Source organism: Ambystoma mexicanum, chromosome 12, assembly GCF_040938575.1.
Source record: "Ambystoma mexicanum isolate Mex_15411 chromosome 12, UKY_AmexF1_1, whole genome shotgun sequence".
Classification (NCBI taxonomy): domain Eukaryota; kingdom Metazoa; phylum Chordata; class Amphibia; order Caudata; family Ambystomatidae; genus Ambystoma; species Ambystoma mexicanum.
In genome coordinates, this window is record NC_090936.1 from 742,407,001 (window position 1) to 742,431,142 (window position 24,142).

The 24,142-nt window shown below is 44.9% G+C and overlaps 1 protein-coding gene and 1 long non-coding RNA gene across 4 annotated transcripts in view; both read right to left on the reverse strand.

Moving 5' to 3' along the window:
* Positions 1–24,142, reverse strand: part of GRAMD4 (GRAM domain containing 4) — a 2,133,975-nt gene that overhangs the window by 351,148 nt on the left and 1,758,685 nt on the right. The gene's annotated exons all lie outside the window — the stretch shown is intronic.
* LOC138513054 (uncharacterized) lies at positions 2,902–5,890 on the reverse strand. Its single transcript, XR_011281676.1, has 3 exons — positions 5,626–5,890; positions 5,150–5,197; positions 2,902–4,473 (listed from the first exon to the last, which is right to left on the reverse strand). It is a non-coding gene; the product is annotated as an uncharacterized lncRNA (long non-coding RNA).

The window sequence follows — 24,142 nt, forward strand, 5'->3', positions numbered from 1 at the left end:
GTCCTGGTATCATCACCCATCTTGCCCTTGGGGTGTCTTGATTGTTTACAGAGGCAAGACCTGTACCTTCCCCTCTTGTCCTAGGGATTCTCCACTGCACTACAGAGGCAATATCTCTAGCTTCATCTCTTGCTCTAGAGCATACCTGGGTTCTCAATATGAAGCCCTTCAGATGTGTTGGACTATAACTCCAATGACCCTCCACCACTGACTATGCTGGCAAGAGAGGATGGAACTTGAATTACTAAACATCTTTGAGGGCCACATGAGTAACCAAGGGTGAGGGACTGGTCTGTGTAGGATGTTCTCACACATAGCCGAGAAGGCCTGACTGCTGTAATTATGATTCCCCTAGCAACCTCAGGCCAGTTTCTCCAGCCAAGCAAACCTCTTTAGTTGGTGGTGGTTGCACAGCTACACCCGGTTTCTGGGCAGACTACTGTCCAGCTTCTATAAAGGACTAGCAAAAATGTTTCCAACAGGCTCGCTAATCTACCCTTTCCCCTAATCTTGGTCTGTTTTCCAGTGTGGCTCACTTGGCTTAGCCACCTCCTGTTCTGTATCTTACTACTCTATATGGCAAACTGTAGAGGAAAGAAAAGGTAAAAGAGTGACAGCTTTGCTGTATTAATGTGTCTAAAATGGTTACAAGGCTGTGATTAGTGATAGGATATATAAGGTACTTAGCCAGCAGCTGGGGGTAAATGAGGATTGTGAGAAAGATACAGTACCGGAATGCTGTCCTAATACCCTACGGGTCAGGGGGATTTTGCCTCTTTTTACAGAGTGATAGTAATTGTCCCAATAAGTGCTATGGTTAGTGGGACAGTTTCCCCATTAGTGTGGGTGTTCTTGATAGGTATGTTCCTAATGGTTTCACCTCATACCAATGTTTCGGACACTGTCTACTCAAGATCATGTATTGGACGTATTTCAATAATTGGATTGCATCCTTGCCTTGCCCCCTGCAATCCAATGTCTCAAAAAACCTGTCTGCCACAACCGACACCTAGGTGCAAACAACTCAAGAAAAATGCGACACAATCAACAACTTTATTGAGAAAAATAAAATAGACAAAATTCGACACATCATCGAATCAACCACCCACAGCATTAGCCCACACTCCACCCCAGCATGTGCACTGCTCCCTTGCACAGGATTCTTTCCGCTCTTTCACCCTGGACCAGCTAAAAATAATCACCTCCCTCAAACCTACTTCCTACTCAGATGATATTAACCTGGCCACCACTATTAAACAAATGATGAGCCTGGTGTGTCGTGCACTTCTCAGCATCCTTAATGCCCACCTAAGCCAAAAGTAATTCCCTAACATCCTCAAGGGTCATTCCCCAACACCCTCAAGACTGGTCTCATAGGACTTCTTTTGGAAAAAATTACCAGAGACCCAGATGAGCGGTTCACTACCAACTCATTACGAACCTTTCATTTATTGGCAAAATCTCAGTCAGGGTTCCGTCCAAAGTGTTACATCGAGACGGCTGCCATTCAGGTGGTGGATGATGCACTCCAATCACGCATAAAGGCAACGCATGCCTCCTCGTCCTTCACCCTCTTGGCAGCATTTGAGACCGTAACCCACTGCATCCTCCTTGCTAACATGATTGGATTCTCTGGCACTGTCCTCAATTGGTTTACTTCCTACCTCTCGGGCAGGCACCAAGCCTCCAGATGAACACATTGCGTTCCAACCAAATAGCAGTCTCCTGCGGAGTCCCCCAAAGATCCATTCGCTCACGGATCCTTTTTAAATTTTACATGGAGTCTCTGGGCACTTTCACAAAGATCCCGATATAGCCGATATAGCCATCCACCACTATGCAGACAATACAGTTGTACATGAGAGTAAAAAGCCCACAGGACATCAGTTGTCCATGATTTCCTGGACATCCTCCAGTCCTGGATGTAGTCTGCCTACCTCAAACTTAACCCATCCAAGACCAAATTCATCCTAATCAATTCCCCCCATAAACAACAACTTGTTCAACAATTGCTCAATGATATGCGCCTAGAAGGATTTGATCTGCAACTCTAGTACTCAACAAAATCCTTAGGCTTTACCATTGACAGCAGCCTGCCCTTCCAGAAACACATAGCCAAAAGGCCCACACGGCTTGGCTCCAAATCTCCACACTTTGCAAAATCAAACCCTTCATCCCGCCGCAGGATGTCTGGGTAGTAGTGCAGGCCCTTGTGGTCTTGCATATTGATGGGGGAAATGCCCTGACTGAGCTCTCAGTTGCTCACCTAACTCCCATGAAAATGGACCACCACACTGTAGCAAAATGTCTTACAGCTTGTGGAAATTTGACCGAATCACCCTATCCGACACAAACTCTATTGGCTTACTCTTCAGGACAGGATACTGTTCAAATTCATGCATTATCTACAAAGCAAGCACTCGTAGCACATCATCTCACCTGGCGGCTAAGCTCAACATATCTAGTGGAATAACCATTGTGCATAGCAAATGGAGATATTGTCTCAAATTACAACTCTTCCGCAAGAGAGGAACCACAAACAATCCTTTCCTTGTTCCGCACCCATCCTCTGGACCTCGATACTGGTATTGTCCCGTAAAGCCCCCACAATTCTCCAATTTCACAAATCTCTCAAATTGTGGCTTTTTACACAACACCTGACCAAGGACTAATCCCAATGGACACGCAGACTGCAACTCTCAGTACTGTCCTACTGTTAAAAGATGCCAGCCTAATTGCTAGTTGACATGAGGAACTTCGATGTTATAGGCAACGGAAGGACTTTTGATGGGGCCCCGAGGGAGGATTGCGGGCTCTCTGGGGCATCCCGTGTATACTACGAAGGGTCCCATCAGGTTGTTGGTGACTTCACCTGGCACCCAATTGCCCTAATCTCCCTCAATGAGTGATTTGAAGGTGGCTTCATCATAATATATTTATTGAGCGGTAAATGTACAAGAGATGTGATGGGAATGTAAGACTGATGATTCATATGGACAATACAGTTTGAGATGCATAATGTATACAATGGTAATCATTTAAAACGGCATCAGATATCAGCCAGTTGCCTCTAGGTTTCTGTCGCTTACCACAGCGATTTCATGGGATGGTTGTGGATATTTGCGGTTGTTTGGAAAATATTTTTACTTGTGTGGGCTTCACAAATAAACCTCCATTAAACATTTAGGACATGGGTTCATAAAGGTCTTCGCACTTATGCAAATTATCTGTTTATAATCACGCTTTATGACAGTAGTGCACGATCTACATGAAACTATGCACTTTACTGTGAGGTAAAGTATTTGCATTCTTAGGTTTCTATGTATGCAGCAGGTACATCGCCTGATGGTAGGATTTTCAAATCAGTTATATTATATGTTATGCATTTTCATTTTAGTCAATTTATTCAAATGGTTTATAGATTGTCATGACTTTGACAGCCTTTGTAGCAACCTTCCCCAAAATAACCAGAATGGAGGAAGAAAGGGGAGTGGCTGGAGTAAAGCAGTGTGTGTTTCTAGCAGAAGAATTTGATACAGCCTATCTACTGGCATAATTATGGAGATTGTTAGAAAACAGGACAAATTCATTGTGCTCAAGTATAAAATAGCCCTTTGCTTTTACATATTTTATGTTCATGCGCACATCAAAAAACACTTGTATGCAACAATATAACATTTTAGATTTACCATGAGATCTGTATGTTCTACACATTACATTTCTGCATTTTTAGACTCCAAAAGAATACTTTAAAAGACAATGATAAGTCAACAGACTTCAATATAATATGCAATGTCAAATAAAAATGTTATTTTATCCATTGATCATGAATGGCAAAATGGAGATTTTTGTAAATGTGGATCCACTAAATAACAGTGCCCAAGAACAAAGTAAATATCCTGCTGATAGTCTTCCAAGCTTTGGTTGTGTGCACCAAGAAAAACCACAGTGTTCGTCCTCACAGCTTCCTCAAATGTTCAGGTCTGTTTCAGCCACTTCTTTTTAAAGTTACGGTTTGCCACAACCGTTACCCTGAGTTGTTTGGTTGAAGTTCAGCTTCTTTGTCTAGCAGGCAGCAGTCAAATACTATATATGTGGGTTCCATCAAAAGCCACTTGTCTGCCAATTCATTGTCTTCAGTCCCAAAGCTGGGGGGGCTACATCCTCCTCACTTCCCATGATGTAGTTTGGGTTGTTGTCCTTATAATCAATTAATTTTAAGGTTGCCTCAATGGTGTCCAACTTCGATAAATCAGGTGGTTGTGATTCAATAGACAAGAGGGAAAACTACTGCAGAATACTCCACTAATTGTTTAGGTGGCGTAGATGGTGTGAACTGCAAGGAATGTTGCTGGCTCTTCCTTCGAGAGTCCCAGTTGAGGAGGACATGGTAGGAGCAGTAATGCTCCCTCATTACTTTTCAAGGCTCAGCAGTGATAGTCAGCTCGAATTATGGCCACTGCACATGGGCATCTGTAATTACAACAATAGGTCAAGAATTAGAAAACGCCTTCAACAGTTCCTGCCAAGTCAGCTTAGATTAACTTCCAGCATCCCTAGATTATGATGTGGTTTGAGTCTTCTTTTTCCTAGTCCTTTTCCTTTAAATGCCAGTATAATAAGGATACAGTGATTTTCAGTTATGTATTTTGATTAATCCTATACACATAGCCTTGTTTTTTTAATATGCTGGGAAACTAACCATTCCTGTACCCATTTGAGTCTCATTCTACAATAATGAGAAATTAGATAAGCAAAAGATCAAATGACTTTACGCATTCTTTTCTGTTTGCAATTAACATTTTTTTTTACAAAATATTTTCACTAGGAACTGCAATTTATCAATTAATGCACATTTTAAATTGGAGTGTAATTCTTTCTAAAAATAACAACAATTAGACCATCTCATATGTTATTTGTGTGGGGTTGTGTGGTCCAGAATCAATAGCCGCCATTTCATTGCCATCCTGCTGTGAACGCAATAATTTTACACTTTAATTTTCATGAAGAATAACTCATGAGAAATAACTCAAGAACGATGCTCAACTATATTCTGAAAAAGAGGCATGCACAAAGACGTTTATTGTCCAAGTCTATTCATTTACAAATGGTCCACCATAAAAACACAAATTCAAAACACGGGTTGTACCTGTTCTCCTTGGGTTCTGTTGTATTGCACAGGCATCTGAAGCGACTCCTTTGGATGCACAAAAGGTAATTGAAGTATTACAAAATATCGATACTTGTAATAGTCAGGTCCATATGCATTGCCATTTTCAACTACAGAGATAGCAAACCGTTCACTTGTTATACTGCTGCTTTCAACAAGACTGTATACCCTAACCATGAACAAGCAAAAAACAAATACTAGCCATATATCTGTTCGCCTTTTGTGCTGTTGTACGATTGGTAAATAGGACTGCCCTTTAGAGTATCACTCTTTAGTACACCAGGTTAAGAAATGGGTGAACAAAAAGAAAAATAAGTATTTACAATTGCATAATGCTAGACATTCTATAATAAGTATGGTTAGAAACTGACATAACGTACTAAACGGGTTCATTATTCTACACAAATTATTAAAACTTCCAAGATGAAAGCAATAATAAAAATAATATCAATTACCTTTTGTACCTCAATAGTGTCATATGGTATTGCACTAAGGGTGGGCACACCATTTTCTTTCTGTGGCTCAAAGATAAAAACATGGATGATTAAAATCAATAAGTAATAGTCGACAAAGCTACAGATGACCTACAGTTTATGTTGCGAGGATATAAAAGAGCACATTAGTGAAATCAATAAGGATGCAACAATGGATGTAAAACCCACAACCAGAAACACACACCTGTGCTTGATGAAATAAACAAAATTGTTGACATGATGCTTTCATCCTTGTTCAATATGTTGAAGAGGGACAAGACCATATTACTTATTGATTGCACCAAGAAAACACATTTGGTATTAAATGTACATCTAGCAACAAAAAGTCACAACATAAAACATTCAAGAATTCTATTAACTGTAATAGTACTTACTGTCATTGAAATGTAAATATAATGGACATGTTTTTTGCTGGGCAGGGAACAGAATTCAATATAGTATAATTAAAAGTTATTTGCACATCTATAAATCAAAGTTAGCGCACAAAGATAAATAAAAGTAAATGATGGCATTGTATATACCATTAATATTCTCGAACAAAATACATATGAAAGACATGAAAGAGTGCCTGCTGTCATAACTCCACGTTATGGAGGTTTACAAAGATGCAGTGCAAGATAATGACGTCACGTCATCACCAATACAGCAGACGTATATCAAAATTTGAAAAGCCAAATTGTTTCACCAATCTTATTTTCATGTAATTTTTCAGGCTTCAAAACCAAACTAGTGGAGTTGTTTCGTTCAAATGTATTAAAAAAAATGTACAATATACTTCCGGTTAATACAGTTATGCTCATGAGTTTATCCAAAGGAATTTTGGCAGAAATGCACTTCTGACAAACTACTTTCATTAAAAATCAACAAAATAGATTAAACATGACTTCACAAGAATTCTATATTCAAAATAAACACAATAGCATCAAAGACAGCATGGGAAATAGAAATAAAATTGATATTGATAGAAGAATAGTATTTATATATTGTCAACATAAAGAATGACATTAAGAATCATGTAACAAAATGCATACCTGCCCATCATGCAAGTTGTCTGAGGCTATGAGAGAAGTGACAACAGTATAGTGTAAGGGATCAAGAGTAAGATTCGGACACAGTGGCATTACGGTGATTGATAAAAATGATAAAATAAAAGAGTTGAGTAAATCCTACCTATCCCTAAAACTCGAAGGGGTTACCCAGCCTCAACAAAATGAAGGAATGTCTGTGTTACAATGTCCAAAAACAACAAGTTCATTGCCTTGTGTCCAAAATCTTAACCTGACCCTCACACACTAAACTCAATATAACGTGAAGGGGAAACTGTCTTTTAGCTGATCACCTGCAGCTCCAAGTTCCACCATAAAGTTCCAAAGTGTAAAAGAAACCAACGAAGTTCTACAAGTTAAAAAGGGGGTCTTCCATTCCCTCTCTATGTTTTCAATGTTCTTCCCTTTCATATTACCATACTCCACAATCTCAAGGGGGAAAACACTTCCCCTGAGTTTCTTCTGGTTTACACAGTTCATCAACTCAAGATATAACACTTCTCTCTTGATCGCCTTTTGGGTTATGCAATTCCACAATATAAAAAGGGCATGACCCTTTCCTTGAGAGTTTCACAGTTCCACAATTCACAGACTGCAAGATTATGCTTCTTCCCCTGAACTTTCTTAGCTTTTCCACACTTTACAGGTTTCACAGGCTCAAGCGGCATGCCCTTTCCCCTGAGCTTTCTTAACTTTACCACAGCTCACAGACTTCTCCACGTAAAAGTGGAGGGAGGCTCCCTTCCCCGAGATTCAACACATTTGGGGAACTGCTTTCCCCCTTTTCCAAGTTCAGCAATCTTGATTGGGTGCGGGTCCCAGACGCGCTTTATGCTTGGTTTGCTCTCCTGCCACGACTTTCTTGCTTGGTCAATTCGGTGCGGGTCCCAGACTCGCTGTATGCCTGGTTTACTATCCTGCCAGGACTTTCTTAATTGATTCAGTGTTTAGGTGCAGGTCCCAGACTCTCACTTCTCATCAGTAATCACCTTCTCTTGTATATAGTTCCAAGATTCTTTAATTATACTTTTCATATATTGGGTCAGGGATCCCTTTTTATTTGTCTTAGTATCTTTGCTCAAACAATCGTACCGGCGTCCCAGCTCCCTTGTTTGGGTTTACCAGGTTCACCAACGGTACGAAGCATCCGCCATGAATCACCCCGGCATCCCAGCATCTCTATCTGGGCTTACCGGTCTCAGTCGCCTACTTCGGCATTCTTCGCGTCTCACTGCTCACGCTGCTGCTTGCTTGCTGCTCTCCGGTTCCTGCTTTGTCATCTCCTTCACCTGACCGCTCCTGCTGTCTGTGGTACAAGCACAGCAAACTTTCTGCTTCCAGACTTCCCCGGACAGCACCTCCAGCAGCTTCTCTGATCAACATTGCAGCCTGCTCTCCTTCGGTGTCCCTACCAACCTCAGCATTAGTGATGATCTCTTACTCTCCTGGTGTGGTGTGTTTAAATGTCCCGGCACCCATTAACTGTTTCCAACAACTAGAGCGCAGAGTTTGCTTTTGGATTCTAGTGATCTTCATTACTCCAGTCCTCTTCCTCGTCTCAGTTTTATCACGCAAAGGGGAATGTAAATACAGTTTGTGATTGGACATGAAAGGAAGTTCTACACCCATGCTACAGTATGCCATACAGGAATGATGAGGCAAGTGGGTATTACCAGAGGCTAAAGAAACAGGGAAATGCCTATCTTGACCTAGTAAGTGTACTCCGCCTCCCTGAGGGTTGTCTTACCTCATGTGGTCCTCTCACAAATAGCCACCCTGATGGTCAGAGTCAGGTAGCTTCTGTCTTTCCCTGGCCATATGAGGGGAGATTTCTCCATGGAAAGTAGTGACAAGCTCGCTAGATTCATCACAATAGACAGCACTCAGACATAACAAAACATCACCACCCCTCACTAAAACATATAGGCTTACTAGGAGGTCAATCAAAATGTCTGTTGTGTCCTCCAAAATACCTGAATGCATTTCCATTTGGCTCGATTTACGTTATAAAAAGGGCTAAGAGGAAAGAAATTATTAATACTTTCAACAATTAAACATGCATCCAAAATAAGGATACTGACATCTATAATAACAAATGGGAAAAATCCATACAACGGATCAGAAAAAAGGCAAACAACACATTTTAAAAGAATGATTATTACATTCATTTTGGATGTAATACATCCATTTTTCGAGAAATATGAAAGGAATTTAGACAGAGTACTACTGGAAACAAGTCAGAGAATATTATAGTAATGGTGAAAGCATAAAGCATTCAAAAGATTGTTCTACTTTATACTAACCTGTCTGTGTATGCTGAAAGACACTGGGCGCAGCATTTAGCAGTAACTTGCTTGTCAGTTTGGGATGCCAATTATTTTGTCAACTTCGGAATCTGGAAACCCACAGCTGAGCAATCATCATCTTATCAACAATTAGTCTTTCAATAAAATGTGCAGCACTCTACCAGGAGTCTTTGCACGACTGAAGTTGGGACATCCGAAAACATTACAGGAAGGGACCTTATGAGACAAATTAAGTTCTGAAACAAATTTCATTTTATTTAAACTGGAACATTTCATGAAAGTAAATGACTGAAAAAAAATTGATTAGAAAGTGAAAGCTGAATCTTGAAAATAATCTGCTTGTTACACAGATAAAACAAACATTAAACTTTGAGATCTAAGAAAATTGAAATTTAGATCAACTTTAGGGACTCAGAATGTAACAAAAGGAAAATGAATAATGTTTCTAAGTTGGAATATGAACACAACATGAGCCAAGACTTGAAATACCTGGCTGAAAATTAGTGAATCAGTATTAAAAACAAAGTCCTGGATGAGGATATTTTCTGTAGTCCAAAGCAAAGAAGAGGTCTTCTTTTGGATTAGAAATCGGCTTTATACACTGGGATAAAGTGGTTTATATGTCAAATAGAGGCCCATACAATAAAGACTTGCTGTTGAGTCTGTTGCATAGGGTTTGTTGGGGGCTGGAAATACTTGAATATGTGTTATTTGAATATGCTTTGCCGAAACTTAGAAGACTAGATACGGGAGTGGTTTCAAATGTAAGTCAGAAGAAATGTCTCCAATGTCTGGCAGGACCGATGTCATATGTTTATTCACAGGGCAAGAGTTCAAAGTACTCACTGGAGACACCACGTCTGCATTGGCCATTTGGCCAATGGCATATGAGGCAAGATTACTTGGTGTTGTACATTGTCTGTGGAAGTATGGCATCCTCCATGGCCAGTGGCCCATTGTCAAATGTTTGCTAAAGTGAGCCTGGACTTCGGTTTGGGGGGAGGATGTAAAAATTATGCCAGTAGAAATGTTTTTTGCGGACGGCAGGATCGATGACATCGGTTTATTTGCAGGGACAGCCTTCCAAGTACTAGCTATGTATATGCATATACTAGCTTGGCGGACAGGCATATGAAGCTAGATTCATTTGTGTTGTACATTGTTTGCGAAAGTAGGGCCTTTCTCACATCTTCCTTGACTGGTGAACCACACTCATGGCCAGGTGTATGTTTAAGTGAGCCTTGCCTTAAGTTTGGTTGAGGATGTTATATTGAGGAGACATGTCTCCGCTGGCTGGCAGTACTGATGACATAGGTTTACTCACAGGGAAATTTTTCAGAGTAATAGACGTACACACCACATCTGCGTGGGCCATTTGGCCAACGGCATATGCTTTACTGATTTATGCGGACAATGGATTTTGAAATGTGTGCCTTTTTAGCATCCTAGGAGACAAGTGGTGCATACAGTATCATACAGTATAATAGAGTAGGGGGTCTAAAGAATGAAGTCCGATGGGTATCAGTACATATTATCCCCACTAAAAATATCGCCGTATATATGGTCGTCTGGAATGGCCACAGGTGATATTTTTAGGGGGGATAATTTTTGGTGTTTTGGGGAGCAGGGGTTGCGGGGGTGTCCCCCGCTCCTTTAAAAATAATGCAGGGGTAGTGGAGGGGGGGGGTCCTCCGCAGGTTCCATGCCTTAATATTGCCCCAAAAATATGGCAATATTTTTGTATGCCGATATTTTTGCGGGGATATTAACACATGGAACCGTCAGATGAACATAAGCCTGTGGCAGACATGAACATTCACCTATGTCAAAAACATACTTTGTATGCAAATGTATATGTATATTTGAACAACAGAAAATATTACATAGTGCTTGATGTTTGCCTACCCAGTATGGGTGAACTTTAGAAAATTAAAAAAACCAACACCATACCAAGTATGGAGTAAGCAACACGATACTGGGTACCGGCACTCACCCCACACGACAGCTTTCGCATTGGCATCTCCAATAGTCACACAGAAGAACACCTCCCTCATTTCTGTCTTACAAAAAACTCACATGGAACAACAGCATATAGTTGAAAAAGGAGATATATAGGAAGACTGATTAAATTTGTGAGGTCATGAAGTGGCATTTATGAACATGGCACACATATAGACTAATTGTGAAACTATAAGTATTTCATAATGACGTTTTATGTGTTTTGTGCATATATATATATATTTCTGATTGTGACCACTTACGGAACTTTCATTTTCAAAATGAGTATATTAAGAAGTACAAGATGTGTCTATAGGGGACCCTTTTAAAAAAAAAACAATTTATGCTGAAATGTGAACGGTTGCCTCATACTATCAGAAAGGAGATCATTACAAATTGTGAACAAATCAGTGCCCATAAGAAATAGGATCTTAAATATGATAGTTGATGTTCTTTGTGATTCTACATATACTTGTAAAATAGCACAAAGTTATGTTGACTTTTAGTACCAAATTAAAAAATGTTAACATGAAAGGCAACGAATGAAAAGAAAAAATAATAATCGTCTTGTTTTGGAAATTGATAAAAAATGTAAGACCAAATTCTTTAATGAAAACTTTTTTCGGATTTATAAATAAATAAATCTTGTTTTAATACCATGTTGATTTTCCTGTATGTCTATCAAAACAAAGAGGTCTCCTGGTTATGGCCCTGTTCTACCCAGGTGGGGTAACACTTAACAAAACCTAATGAACAGGATCACTGAACCCAATGAATACACTTCTATTAGTTAGCACATCAAAGACTTGTTTGTTTTACTTTTTCAGAACATTTTATACACAACATAAATTGTTCCAAACTTAAAACATATTTCCAGGACACTCATCAATTCACAGAAAGTATCTACACATGATACATTAGTGCTATACCAAACATGTGCACACTTCAATCCATGAAGGATAACATGGGGAATTGTATATACAAATTCATTAAGTGGTGCTTAATTACACAATTGTTAACAGTGTATAAGTTAGACACACAGACAAAAAGTCAAAGAGTCAACAGGACTGTTTCAGCCATTTAAAGCTGTACTGTGTAGCTGCTGTTATGTTGCCTTCATCAGGACAAGACAAATTGTGGTGGGAGCGTTCTGTTGGCTCTGTCAAGAGATGGACAGAGACATGTGTGTCAGAAGTGTATGCAGGGTTTTTGACAGAACATATTATTGATCAACAGGAATTAATGCATTACTGAATATGAAACAAAGTCTCACTATTGAGATCTAGCCATGATCTTACTGTGTTAACAAGTGGAAATCGCAGCATTGATCTTTGGTAACTGGACTGCAAAGTAGTCCGAGAGTGGTAACTGACAATCATCTGCTGATGCATACCACATACATCTGTTGATATAAACCAATGATTGTTTCAATTCTTTGGTTATGGAGTGGTGCTATTATCAAAGTTAAAGGTAGGTCGTGCTAACATTTTTTGTTGATGGGGGAACGTGTTATAACCGAGCAAGAATACTGTGAGGGAATAAAATGAAACACAAGCTACCCCTGTCTCCCGCTTTTTATCTTAATGTACAACTTCTTTGATTCACATTTCTGTGTTTGATTTTTCAAAAACGATGTGGACATACACACCCCTAGATTTAGAAAGCAATATATAACATTTATTTATCTTTCTCAATTCAATTCGAAACATATTATAAAACATACATCAGACAATTTTTCATCTTTCTTTGGTAATTTCTGCCAAACATTTAATGTTTCAAGTTTAAAAGGTATTTAGAATAGCCATTGTGATATTTGAACAGCAGGGAATAATGGACTGCTGTCTATGCGAACATATTGATACATAATCCTGATATACTATATTAACGAAATGCCATCACTTCCTCTGAATAGAGAACTGTTCGCAGTCCATTATTCCCTGCTGGACAAATATTATAATGGCTCCTGAGCTATCCTCCCAAGACTCCTCATAAACAGTACATTCTATGTACTATGAGTGTTACAACATTAGTGTGTGCTACACTATTGTTATATTTTCATAAATAATCATTGGGTCACTGGGAACAAAAATCCATACACGATTAAAAAATACCTATTACATTTATGTGAGTGTAAGTTTGACAGTATGTTTGTTTGAAGTGTGTTGTACTTAAGGGAATGATTAAAGTGCTTAGATAGCTGTTGGCATAGTCTAAATATATTTGATGTTACAAGAAGTGTTGTAGTAAGAAGAATTGTGATGGGGTATTTGAAGTATAGTGCACTGAAGGGTATTTTTAAAGTAGTTATATACCTGTTGGCGTATTCTAACTATTGTCATGATCCATCGATCACGCCCCTTTTGGTCCTCCTGGTCCCTGGCACGTTGGGGGGGTTACTCGCTATAGTACACCCAACATGGCCGTATTCACGGAACGCGGTCTATCGACCTTTACGTCCATGCAGCACGTTCCATAAATTAACCACGCCCCTGCGGCTCCGCGCGTCTCAACGCTATCGTTAGCTTAGGCTAGACGTGCGTCGCAGTTCGTGCTCCTGGAACTGAGTTGCTGCTTGAATTCCCGGACCCATTCCTTCTCCTTCTCCTTCCTTCCCCTTGTACCTGTATCCATCCGCGTTCCGCGCAGACCACCCCCATGTGCGGCCTTCCTTCCTGGTCTTCCTGGAGTTCCCTTGATCCCGGACGAAGAAGCTGAACGAATCCTGGAATCTGACGACGGCCGAGCAGGCTTATACAAGACCCGAACAGCACGGAAGAAAACCCCAGCGAAGCATCCCGCAAAGCAGCAAAAACAGGTGAGAAAAAAGGAAACCTGGGACAGATAGAGACGCCACCTGATTGAATTCGACACAGACATGAAAGCGGCCATCCAGGACCTTATGCGTGGCATGCAAAAGCTGACTACCGAAGTGCAAAATTTAAAGGCAGAGAACGCCGCCTTAAAGCAATTGGTGTTGTCCCGTGAATCCGCTACGAAAGAGAGTGTAATACTGGGCGGCGTTGTTGATAAATATGATGGTTCCGCAAAGAGCCTTTGTGGATTCCTTGACTCATGTTTGGTCCACTTTACTTTGAAGCCTTATTATTTTTCTACGCCCAGGGCTAAGGCGGGCTTTATTATTTCGCATCTTTCCGGCAATGCCTTGACCTGGGCCACACCACTGGTTAACTCTGGGGATTCTCTCCTGGATGATTACGATGGCTTCATACAGGCCCTTAAGACCATGTTTGACCGCCCAGAGCAGGTCTACAGTGCCCAGGAACGTCTACTCAACTTTCAACAAGGTACCCAGGATATGCTTACGTATGTCACGCGCTTCAAACAGCTGGCTAAAGAAGCGGATTGGTCCTCTGAAGCTTGTTTTACCCTATTTCGAAGAGGGCTAAACGAAGACATCAAGGATGAACTAGCCAGAGTGGCGCGCCCAAGTTCTTATCAGGCCCTGATGGATCTTGCCCTGCAGATTGACTTTCGCATTCAGGAGAGAAAGGCAGAGAAAAAGAAAAGCAAGTTACCACTCCAGAAGAACCCCATTGGAATACCCTCGAACACCGAATGTATTTCCACTTCGAGTAACGAGCCTGAACCTATGCAGCTAGGGGCATTCCGCGGACCCATATCCTCCCAAGAAAGAATGCGTAGGATCCATACCGGGTTGTGTATGTATTGTGCATCAGACAAACATTTAGTGAGAGAGTGCCCAATAGCCCCCCCCCACGGTGCTCGGGCAACGCCAGCTCCCGATCCTAAATGGAGCACAGGTTCGGGAGAGAGATGCCTGCTCCACATCAATTCCATCCTTGAACTCTCCTGGACAAAATTCTTTGGTGATCTTACAGGCCTTCTTATCACCATCCAAGAAGGAAACGTATCCCATCCTGGCACTGGTGGACTGTGGAGCTATGGGGATTTTCATAGACCAAGAATGGGTTCTTAAACACCATATTCCTTACGAATCCCAGACTATCATGCAACCTGTAGAAGCAATTGATGGAAGACCCCTTTCTTCAGGACCCATAACCCTTCAGACCAAGGACTTCGAACTTGGCATAAACCACCATCGAGAAAGGATAAAATTTGACATCATCAAGTCGGCCCATTACCCAATGGTTTTGGGAATGCCCTGGCTTCAAAAACACAATCCGTACATCAATTGGGCAGCGGGTTCCTTGTTCCTGGGCTCAGAATGTTGTATGTCGCAATGCATAATGTCAGACCTTGCTCGGACACCATCAGAAGGATGTCGTACGAATCACCAAGGTTCAATCTCAAACATTATCTGGGTTCCGGAGATATACCAGAAATATTCTGATGTTTTCTCCTCTGCCATTGTCCAGGCGTTACCTCCCTATAGACCAGAAGACTGTGCTATAGAAACGGAACCTTCCGCTGTGATTCCCTTTGGAAGGATGTTCATCTTATCCGAACCTGAAAAGAAAGCCCTTCGACAATACCTGGATACTAATCTTGCCAATGGCGCCATATGACCCTCTAAATCCCCAGCAGGGGCCTCACTGTTTTTTGTTCCAAAGAAAGACACCAAGGAACTCAGACCGTGTCTGGACTATCGAGGTCTAAATCAATGCACCCTTAAGGATCGCTATCCGTTACCCTTGATCTCGGACATTCTGGAGGCAGTAAGGGGCGCAGTTGTTTTCACCAAGTTGGATCTCAGGGGTGCCTACCATCTGATTCGTATTAGGGCAGGAGACGAGTGGAAAACAGCCTTTAGACCCTTCGGTCATTATGAATACTTGGTCATGCCCTTTGGACTTGCTAATGCCCCGGCGGTCTTCCAACGCTTCATGGATAGGGTGTTCTCAGACATGCTATTTCTTTTCGTGATTGTCTATCTGGACGATATCCTAATATTCTCGAAAAACATTTCCAAGCACGAAGAACATGTAAAGGCAGTGTTACAAGGACTACGCGAAAACAAGCCCCTGGCAAAGCCCGAGAAATGCATCGTCCATGCTTCCACTATACACTACCTAGGATTTGTCCTTAGTCCAGAAGGCATCGGAATGGATCAATCCAAGGTTAAGGCTATATTATCCTGGCCAAGTCCCACCTCTGTGAAACAAATCCAGTCTTTCCTGGGTTGGCTAATTTCTACAGGAAATTCATACCTTCCTTTTCTGAGATAGTCCAACCAATCATTGCCCTGTTAAAGAAAGACGTTCCCTTCCTATGGACCACAGCTCAAGAGGAAGCCTTCCAACGGTTGAAGACTGAGTTTACACAAGCCCCCATCCTGGCTCAACCTGATGTCAACCGACCATTCATAGTGGAGACAGATGCCTCCAGCTACGCTATTGGAGCCGTTCTCAAACAGCAATTCGGGGACAGGATGGAGCACCCCATCGCTTACCTTTCACGGACATTAACTCCCAGTGAAACCCATTACTCAGTCTTGGAAAAGGAACCGCTAGCCATCCGTCAAGCATCACCGAGTGGCGTCATCTACTCCTCGGAGCGAAACATCCTGTCCAGGTCCGCACGGACCATCGAAACCTACAAGTACTGCAGGCCTTGGAATGTAGGAATAGCCGTCAAGCTCGGTGGGCCTTCTTCTTTGCCCAATACCAGTTCCAGATTCACCACGTTCCCGGAACACAAAATCTAATAGCTGACGCCCTCTCTCGACGTCCAGACTACGAACCTCCGGGAGATCGGGCATATCCCCAAGATGTTTCGTCATACAATATTTGTAGCTCAAACAAACAATCTCCTGGAAGACATTTTTTTTTGCAATAAATTTTTATTTTATTTTTTAAGGTCAAACAAACACACTACAACTGTTTCAAAACATAGAAAACATCATATTTCAACACATTTCCAAACTCCCCAACTCCCCCCTCCCCCTTTAAACTAGAGCCGGTTCTCACATATCGTTTACGGGAACATCATTGGGTGGCACACTACCTAGACAGCCATCAACCGGTTCCTCTGTTTCGTTATCACCCTGGTGAGGGTTTTCCAACGAGGCCACCAATTGCCGCCAGGCCAGCAAGGGCCCTACTTCTTCTTCGCCCCCCCCGGTGACCGCTTCAAACCAGACTACGGATTCAGCTTCCGCCCACCTCAAGAGGTCTGTCCACCATAACTCCACCCTAGGTCTGTGGGCCGCCTTCCAGCCCATGGCGATCCTACGTTTGGCCAAGACATAGGCCAGGTCCTTCATCTTGCTTATGTGTTTGAAATGCCGGGGTCTAGGGAATAGTCCAAGCAAGCATGACCAGGCCGATTCCACATCCAGCACCACCCCCCGCCAGCCAGTTTCGTCTTGACCTCGTTCCAAAATCTATGCACCTCCGGGCAAGCCCAAAACATGTGTAGCAGTCCCGCGTTCACCTCCCAACACCTGGGGAATTGCTGTATAGCTGATCCCGCAAACTTTGCAATCTTCCCGGGGGTTAAATAAGCCCTGTGGGTAACATACAATTGAAGCTGTTGGAATCTCGCGTTACAGGACACCTTTTTATGATACCTCTGGGCCCGTTCCCACTGCCCATCCGTCATGGGTCCTCCCACCTCCTCCTCCCAATCTTGTCTCAATTGGAGCAACTCCTTCCCTGCTCTTGCTCGCAGGAGCTCATATATCCTCTATATTTCGTGCCCGCCCTCCGATACATCATACATGGTTTCCAGGGAGGCATCTGGATCCTCCGCGAGCACTGTCTCTGGCCATCTTTCTCTAGTCTTTTTCACCAGCCTAGTGTAGGTTATATATTGGCCACCATGTACTCCCGTCTCTTACTGCAGCCGCTGAAAGTCCACCGCCTCCCCTTCCTGCCATATGTCCCCGAGGGTGGCTAGGCCTACCTGTTCCCAGTATCTACAGACCGATTCAAGTAGTTGAGAGTCGCTCCCACACAGAGCCGCCAAAGGGGCCTGCTGGGAGTATGGTTCCGAGTCCCCCCCAATCTTCCATGTCCTGTGCCAGTTCTCCCAGCCCAACCTCAGTAACCGCCCCTTGCCCACCAGTTTATCTCTGTCCAACCACACCACTTCCATCAGAAAGTATGGGGCTGTATCTTCGCGCAGGAGCCTGGCTTCCGCCGAATCTTCAGTCGAGAGCCACCTGGCCACGTACTGCAGCTGCCCCGCCAGGTAATAGAGTTCGAAGTTAGGCAGGCCTATCCCCCCGTCGCACGGGTTCTGGAGCTTCCACAGAGCCACCTTATTCCTAGAGCTGCCCCACACAAAACCCCTACACACGCTGTGAAGTTTCGCGAATAGGCTCCTGGGTATCAGAAACGGGACGTTTATAAAAAAGTGCAAGAGTCTAGGCAGGACCACCATCTTGAGCAAGGCCGCCCTCCCCATCATGGTCAGGGGCAGTCTGGACCAAAATACCATACTGTTCTTAATCCCCTCTATCGCCTTTTCCGTGTTGTGCTTGTGTTCTGTCTCGATCTTGTGGTAAATGTTTATTCCCAAATACCTAAATGTTACAGGCTGCCATGGTATTGGCAGAACAGGCAGCCTCTGCACCGGGACATTCCTATATCTGCCCAAAGGGAACAGGCTGGACTTTCCAGGGTTCACCGATATACCGGAGAGGATGGCGTACCGTTCTATCACCTCTAGGACGTACTGTAGGTTTTCTTCTGGGTAGCGTAAATAAAGGAGCATATCATCCGCATATAATGATGTCAGATGCTCTCCACTGGCCGTGTTTATGCCCACCTCCCCATATTGTTGACGCAGGCATATTGCCAGCGGCTCCAATGCCAGTACATATAGCATAGGTGACCAGGGACATCCCTGTCTGGTCCCCCTGCCCAGTTGCCAAGAATCTGAGACCGTGGACCCTGTCTTGACCCTCGCCATCGGGGTGCTGTAAAACAACTGTACCCATTTGAGGTATCCGGGTCCCACTCCATACCCCTTCAGGACCGCTTTCAGCAAGGGCCATCGTACCGAGTCGAAGGCCTTGACCGCGTCTAACAACACTATAGCCAGCTTGCCAGTGTCCTCCTCAGTTTGGTCTATGACATGGTGTAGCCTCTGGTGGTTATCGGTGATGTTCCGGCCCGGAAAACATATCCCGTCTGGTCTGGGTGTATCAGTTTCTTAATCACCCTCTTCAGTCTATTAGCCAGCACCGCCGTGAGTATTTTGCTGTCCTAGTTGAGCATGGACAACGGTCTATAAGACCCGGGCTCCACGGCCGGCTTGCCTGGTTTCAGGAGTGGGATGATTACAGCCTCACGGAGGGACAACGGGAGTTCTCCCTTCTCATAGGCCTCGTTGAAAGTGGCAAGCAGTGGCTGGAGCAACTCTTGCTGGTATGTTTTGTAGAACTCGCTGGGCAGCCCATCCGAACCCGGCGCCTTGCAAGTGGGCAAGTTCCGAATCACTACCTCCAGCTCATCCGAGGTGACGGGTGCGTCCAACTCAGAGCGTTCTAGATCATCTAAGGTGGGCAGCTCAATGTCCCCCAATGTGTCTAGTATGTCTTGGCCCATATCCTCCCCCGTGTCCTCATACAAGTGTCTGTAAAACTTAAGGAATTCCTCATTTACCTCTTTCTGGGTGTTGCATATGCTACCTCCTTCGCCCTGAATCTCACTAATCACCGAGCGGGGGGTCTCACTCTTGTACAGCCAAGCCAGCAATCTGCCCGGCTTATCGCCCCCTGCATGTATCCTCTCCGTATATTTCCTGTGGCTGAGTCTGCACAGTCTATCCCAGAGTGCACTGCAGGACAACTGTAGCTCCTCTACTTTGGTTCTGTTATCATGAGCGGTGCTCACGCAACGCGTGAGCTCCTCTAGCTCCATTTCCGCCTCCCGGAGATCCCTTTCGACCCCCCCTGTAGCCCCTTAACTTGGGAAATAGCTACCCCACGCACCACCACCTTAAACGCTTCCCACAGTGTGCCCACAGAGTTTACGCTTCCCGTGTATGTATCAAAATATTCTTCAATGGCATCCCTCAGGCCCTCTCGAAACCCCTCATCTTGCAGAGCCTCGGTCCTAAGTCTCCATGTAGGGATCTGCGGGCGTGGGGGCTGGTGTCTCCAGTCTACCACCAAGGGTGAGTGGTCCGACGGCTTTGTATTCTGCTCCTTCTATTTCTCTCACTATCCCGGCTGTTACAAACATGTAGTCTAACCTTGTGTACAAATCATGTGGCGCTGTGTAGTGTGAGTACTGTCTATCCGTGGGATGCAGCCTTCTCCATGCATCCTCTAGGCCTAGGTCTTTCAGTAGGGTACTCAGCGCTTTAGCCGCCGGTGCCGTTTTTTCCTGCCCTGTCCTTGGACCTATCCATACTGGGGTCTACGGTACAGTTAAAGTCCCCCCCACACTACCGTACCCCCCGCCAGGGGGCCAAGTTTACCGTAGAGGGTCCTAAAGTAAGCCGCTGTATCGTTATTGAGGGCGTACAAATTTTTGATATGTATTTCACTGTTTTCCAAGAGACCCGTTACCACCACCATTCTACCCTCCGGGTCCACCGTAGAATCAAGCACTCGAAACGGCACGTGGGGCGCCACCCAAGTGACAACCCCTCTGGCATACGCTGAGCACGCCGCCCCCACAACGGTGCCCTTCCATTTCCTCCCGACCACCTCCAGCCTTTCCCTAGTGAGGTGGGTCTCTTGCAGCAGGGCTATGTCTACGCACATCCTCTTTAAATACATCATCACTTTGTTGCGTTTAAGGTAGCTGTTGAGGCCCCGTACATTCCAGGTCACAATTCTGAGATTACCCGATGCCATCTAGTCGGTCTATCTCCGTCCCATCCCTCCCCATAATGTTCCCCATGTAGGGTCGTTTCCTGGCTCCTTCCCTTCTGTTAACGAACCGTGCCCCCCTCCCCCTTCCCCAACCTCACACCACTGCACACAACTGCTCCCCCCCTCCCCACCAACCCCCAACAATAGCCCAGCTCCATCCCTGGATCTCAGGCCTACCCACATCTGGACCAGTCTCGTGACCAAGAACAAGGACCCTGCGGGGTGTCACCAATCTAACAGTGACCTAACTAAGTGTACTACTATCAGGTGCAGAGGTTGCTCCCCAGGAGCTCCCAGTCATCTATTTAGGAGAAGTGAATTCAACGGGACCCGCCGGCAGATGCCGTGACTTCCCCCACACGAGCATAAACTATATTCTAGTCCCAATGTCATAGCTATGGCCTCACGGGTGCCTCTGCAGCGTGCTACTTATCTCCATCCACTTCTGTCTGGGCATCCGATTCCTGTGGTCGACCTTGCATATCCAGCCATTCCATCGCGTCGCTCGGCGTCTCAAAGAAGAGGGATCTGTTCTTATGATTCACCTTTAACCTAGCGGGGTAAAGCAACATGTAGCGGTGGCCTGCCTCTCTGAGCCTCCTCTTCACCGTTCCAAAGTTCATTCGACTCCGTTGTACAAGCAGCGTGTAATCCCGATACGCTGTTATATTCGCTGACCCCCTTTCTATCGTGCCCCCTTTCTGGATATATTCGAGAATCTTCTCGCGGTCACTATAGTTCAAGATCTTTGCAATCAACGGCCGCGGGGGGCTCCTGGGGCCGGTCTCCTGGTCAGGGCCCTGTGCGCCCTTTCGACCGCGAACCCCTGGGTCAGCTCTCCGCCTGTAATCTCCTGCAAAAGCATGGTTTCAACGAAATCCGTGGGGTTCGATCCTTCCATTCCCTCCGGTACCCCCACTATGCGAATGTTATTGCGCCTGGCGCGCCCCTCCGCCTGCTCTGCTCTGTCCTCCAAATTGCCCACTCGCTGCACGAGGGCATGAAGTTCCTTGGCGTGTGTATTGCACGCCTCCACGGTCAGGGCCAACTCCTTCTCCAGTTCCCCAGTGCGCTCCGCGATCGTTCGCACATCCTGGCGCAACAGGTTCACTTCTTCTCGGACAGCTCCTATCTTGAGGTTTAGGCCCTCTTGCAACTCTTTCATGGCTATGCCCAGCTTCGTCTCCCAGGCCACCTTCAGGTCAGCAATTGCTGCCAGCACCTCCTGGATGGTACCCGGTGGGTCCGTCGCCGCCGCAGGGGTTTCTTTGCTCTTACCCCCTTCCGCGCCCGAGGGCGACCTAGCATAGGTCTCCATCGTAGGCTGCTTGATCCGGGGTCACAGCACCTTGGAAGACATCCTGTTGCGTCGATTGGGCCCACGCGCCCAGCTGTATCCTCACGGGGTTCGTCCGCCGGCCCCTTCTCAGCGAGGTTTCGCTGAACTTGGGTTCACTCTGCTAGCCCGCCACGACCCATGGCCTCTGCAGTGGGGGCTCGCCCTTATGTTCTTGCTTTCAGCCTGAGGCACATGCGACCCGTCTATCTGGTTGGGCTCGCCCACGTTCCAACCAACCTTGTCTTCCTCAGCTCGTTGGACCTTTTATGGCCCTTTGTCCACAGGCGGCCATCTTGGGTGCTCCCCTTCCTTTGCGTGACCGCCACCTTCTTCGGGGTCTAGTTCCGTGAATATGCCGTCTCGCCGGTGGGGAGGGCACACACCGTATAACCCCCACTTTAATGCGCCTTTAGATGCACCGTGGGCTCGAAAGTCCGCCAAAAACCATCACTTTTTCCCCGGGATCGGATCATCGGGAGCGCCGCCAAGGAACGTCCTCTCACGTAGCCATCAAGCCACGCCCCCCAATCTCCTGGAAGACATTTGCATGCAAACTCAGACTTCGGAACTCTGGAAGGGTCTTTCAAAAAGGAATCAATGGGATCTGAGAACCAAGGACGGATACTTGTTTAAAAATAACAACCTGGTCATTCCAACACAGAAACTACAACAAAAGATAATAAACCTCTGCCATGATACCCTTCACTCCGGTCATCGTGGCATTTCCAACACCCTCTGTCTAATACAAAGACAATTCTGGTGGCCCAGAATGAAGGCTGACGTTCAACTGTACGTTCAATCTTGTTCCGTCTGTAATCAAAACAAACATGACAACCAGAAACCAGCAGGACTCTTATTAAAGCCTACACCACCAACAAGACCTTGAGAAGTCATCGCTACAGACTTTATTGTAGAATTACCGCCATCCAGAGGGTACATCACTATCATGGTCACCATTGACTTGTTCACTCATATGGCTCATTTTACACCTCTGTATAAGTTACCATCCTCGTCAGAACTTGCTGGAATCTTCCTGGAACACATCTTCCGACTGCATGGACTCCCTTCCAAGATTATATTGGACAGAGGACCACAGTGTATCTCTCAATTCTGGAAACCCCTCTGCAGGATACTAGGAATCCAACAAGCCCTCTCCTCAGGATATCATCCCCAAACCAATGGGGTCACAGAACGAGTGAATCAAACCCTTTAACAATACCTTAGTTGTTTCTCTACTTAGGTCCAGGACGATTGGTCGCTTCTAATACCAGTGGCAGAATTCGCCTACAACAATTCGGACCATTCGGCTGTTAAAACCAGCCCCTTTTTTTGCAGCCATGGATTCCACCCTGCCTGTCATGATGCCTGCCCCCGGAAGACCAGACCAGGCCCAGCAGCCCCGGAAGCAGGCATCATGCCACTTGGAGCATGCCCAAAAGCCCCAGTTAGGGGCTGTTTGGGTGCAGTCCTGGAGCCTATGGCGCCAGGCTCATTATTGATAACTTACCTGAAGCAGACCATGCTGCATACTCACCTGAGGCAGACCATGCTGCATGAAGACTCATGCCAAATGAGGCTTAGGATGAACTATTTTACTGAAGGGACTATTTTGTTACTTGGGTGGGGCTGTGGAAGAATACTTACCTGGATCTTCTTCCAAGGCTATTTAAACCACGCCCGGATAGCCACACATGCTCCGCGTTATTCTGCTTGCTGCAGCGTAACGCTCACCGTGTTTTCAGCAGCTCCAGTCTTCAGCCACGCCCGCTTCAGTCCTGGGACTCCTGAAACAAGAAGAAAAGAAGGATAAAGGTTAGAACAGGAGTTTTTTAATCCGTACCTGAATCCTGATCCATTTCGCCACGGAGCTGAAAGACAGAAGTCTTTGAAGCATCGGTTTGCATTCCTACGGCGCCGCGCTGAACTCACCTGCTTGGCGGTACTTCAGCATTCCATCACGCTCTCTCCATCTCGCGGCCGCCCTCCGACACCTAAGGAGACAAAGACAGCAAGGTGA